Source organism: Drosophila novamexicana, unplaced genomic scaffold, assembly GCF_003285875.2.
Source record: "Drosophila novamexicana strain 15010-1031.04,08,12 unplaced genomic scaffold, DnovRS2.1 tig00001073-arrow-arrow-pilon, whole genome shotgun sequence".
Classification (NCBI taxonomy): Eukaryota; Metazoa; Arthropoda; class Insecta; order Diptera; family Drosophilidae; genus Drosophila; species Drosophila novamexicana.
Genome location: NW_020824839.1, coordinates 15,937 through 19,920, shown reverse-complemented (window position 1 = coordinate 19,920; position 3,984 = coordinate 15,937).

Genomic DNA, 3,984 nt, shown 5'->3' with positions numbered 1-3,984 from the left:
TGTGTTTCTGTTTTTGCGTAGTGTAAAATTATTTGTTTTTAATGCCGATGATTGTGTGCAATATGTGTGTGTCTCTGTTGTTAATGTGCTGCAATGGATTGTATTGGTGCCATGCGGCGCATACGCAACATTGGATTACTCATACGCCGCGTACGCGTGCAAATCTTGTGGCATTCGTATACAATATTACGACAGCTCAATTTGTCATGCCACACAGAATGAAGCATGTAGCAGCCACAACATCAGTCCATCAATCAATCAATCTTTATCAAGTCATTGCCAGTTGCCAACTGAAAGGAATATCCACTTGCCAGCTAAGCACGTTAATAAAATCCAAAAGGACATGACGGCAGGCAGTCATTACTTATTTTTACGCAGCCTTGCAAGAACAATAAACAGTTTTAATGGCAACTTGTCAATGATGCGAGCTTTACTCCCGCTTATAGCACCTGTCATTTGTCAGCTACCTGCACTTGCTAGCTCACAAAATCCATATTAGAATTTAATCGCATGTTAAGCCGTAAGTAAAAACTGCTCGCTGTTAAATTTTGTAGCGCTTGGCTTTTGTTTTTCGTACCAATAAATTTTGATGAGCACACCAAGCGCTAACCTGACTAAGAATAATGCGAGACTAATGGCAACTATAGACACCTTTATGTTCATACTTAGGTCCTCGCTTGGTTTATGACAGCGCCCGATTGGAATCAACCTGACAAATTGATTTAAAACATTGTGTATATATACGTATCTATATACGCATATATACAAGATATAAGACATCCCACAGTGGGAAAATATATCAACCATAAGATGTTTAAATAAAACTTCAATAGATTAAATTGAGACAACATTTTGAAATTGTTTTCAATTATAAATATCGCTTATCAAATCACATTTCTTATTAATTATACCCTGAACCCATTAAAAATGGGTATAAGGGTATATTGTATTTGAGCAAAATGCAAATGTATGTAACAGGCAGAAGGAAGCATCTCCGACCCCATAAAGTAGATATATTCTTGATCAGCATCAATAGCCGAGTCGATCTAGCCATGTCCGTCTGTCTGTCCGTCCGTCCGTCCGTATATATGAGCCAAAGGATCTCAGAACCTATAAGAGTTTGTTTCCGATAATCGATAACTCACTCAGTTTCCAAGCAATCGATAAAAATCGATATCGACATCCTGTTTTTTTTAGCGAATTGGGTAAATAATAAGAGCTAGAGCCACCAAACATGATATGTTGCTTCTAGAATATTATATATATTTCAAGTATCTTTCATTTCATACCTATCGCCACCTCCCCGCTACCACCCCAGAGCTATAAATCAAGTTAATAACCCAACTTTTATTGCCAACCAATTTAAACCACAATTTAAATGCAATTGATTTTTTCAGAATATACAAATATTCTATGGTACAATAAGATATACTGTAGAAAATTTCATAAAGATCGGTTAAGAAAAACGAAAGTTATATGCAACTGCGCAATTGAATGGGGCAGCAGCTTTAAGAATTTCTGTATACATGTACCCACACACAATTATGTGCGTCTGCTTCGCATTCTAATAGCATGGTACTTGCATCTTTTTTTTGTAATGTTATTTTATTTCCTTTTTTTATCGTAAGTACTTAATTGTTGGTGTGGCTGCTGAGAAGAGGCATAGCAAGTGTTGCGGTCTGTCGCGAGTTCGAGCCCTGCCAAGGGAACTTTTTTTTATTATTTTATTTGGTGTCGGAATAAGAGGGTTCAGGGTATCCCCTAGTCGGGAGCTCCCGACTAGAACCTCTTACTTGTTTTACTTTAAAGTTAGGTCAGATGTGGAAATTAATACATATGTACATTAATTTTTATTATTTACTTACATTTCTTTATTAACATGTAAAATTTCTTTTGATTTTTTTTTCCGCTTCTTTGATATTTCTATATATAAAACTGTTTGTCCCGACTAACTGATTGGTGATTAGTTAGTTACCTTATGTGATGAAGGTGCACGTTAAGACGAGGTTTCGGGAAATTTCACCCGCAAGTATAGAAAAATCGCGAAAAACGTTTGTATGAAACTTTTTTTTTACCATCCGATCGGCCTCAAAATCAATTTCAAAGATCTTTGTTCAAATTAATATGAGTGGTGTTTCACACTTGTCTTAAAATGTATTCTTCCTTGGTGGAAATGGGGGTATAAGATTTTGGTGGATGACGTTTCGCGCTCAAATTCATTTTCAAGGATCCATTTGGAAAATCATTTGAGATGTGTTTCGCATTTTTCGCAGAATCAAATCATCTTTAGTAAAAAGTGCAATTCAACAGCATGATAACAAATCCTTCATATATAATTGATATTGTTGGAAAAGAGAGTAGTTTACGGAAAAACATTTTTTTCTTTAAGTTTTTTAAGGGAATCCAGTTCTTTCGAGTAATACAAACATCTCTACCAAGTAAAATCAAATATAACTATTAAAGTAAATTGTTTTTTATTATTTTTGTGCAAACTAGCCCACTGTCCGTTGCCTGGCAATCGACGGCATTTAATTTATTGGCATTGGCACTGGCAAGAACAAGCGAGACGAACAGGAGTTATCGTTAGCTGTGTTGCCTTTCAATCTTAGCTTGTTTACCTGCTGTCCGCTGTGCTGTACATAGAAGATAATTTAAATGGGCATTTGGCTATTATTGGCGCCTATTTGATTCCTGTGAGGTCTCAACTTCTCAACAAGCTTCCTTCAGTTGTTATTAATGGGTCGGCCGGGCCACCCGCTGGCGTAATAATAGTGCGCCACGTAGCGCTATATAAAATTGTGCTATGCGGCGTGTAATTTATTTATTTGCATTGCATTTCTATATGCTTATGAGTTATAATGCTGTGTGGTAGTAACAAGTTTTTTAAAGACCAAGACTAAGTGGTCACAAACTTCGTTGGCGCTATTAAAATTTTGCTATCTAGTACATCATTTAGTTGAATTCAATTTCAATACAGTCATAAATTATAATGATGTGTGGGAGCAACAAGTTTTTTAAAGACTTAAAAGGGGTATGGAATTAAATGCGACATGAATGGCCGTTCATGACATCCTTTTCAGTCACAAAGTTCGCTATCATTGGCCTTTGTGGAAAGTTGTATGTTTTCAGCACTTATGAAATCATTCGAAAAATCTGTTGCCACACTACGTGACTTTGAATTGCCATAATTGCTATCACCAGCCGTAGTAGCAGCAGCAGCTTATGGTCCTCAGTCTGGTCCTATGATGTGCTGATGTTGTCCTTCATTTGGTGTTGATGTGCCTCCCAAGGAGCACGCTGTGAGAAGCACATGATGTGCCAATAACTCAAGCCTTGTCCAATATGAACTCATCAGTTTGTCCCTTGGGCAGCTACACACACACATACGTACACACACACATTCATTAACTGTTCCACCCTATCAGATGGCCAGTAAATCAGCCATTTTATATGGGTATTACAGCACTTGTCCAGGGCACAATTAAATAATTTCCTATTGTAATGCCAACTAAGCCTCATCAAATGAAGTCAACACCAGAGAACTTAACTTTGGCTTGGCCCTCAACACGGATTTAGAGCCCAGGGCAAGGACATTTTCAAAAGTTTTCTATTCTCTGTTTTTACACCCTTTAAATGCACAAATTGACTAAGAGGGGTATAATAATGTATAGAAAAGTTGTTATTAGGCAGAAAATATTAATCATCGATGTTTTAAATTATTTTTGTTATTAAGTATTTGACGTTCTTTTTATAACATGCAAATTATAGTTTTAGCAATTTCCGGTCAAGGGGAGAATTGTTGTTCCATTTTTGTACCCTTGTGGGGATGTTATGATTATGTCATGAGATGCGTAACGCATAAAGTGAGACATCTCCTAACTCATAAAGTATGTATGCACTTGATGAGTAGAAGGAGGTGCGCCGATAGGGTCATGTCCTCCTTTCCGTATGTCTTATTAAAGTCAGCTCCTTTTGTAGGCAGTA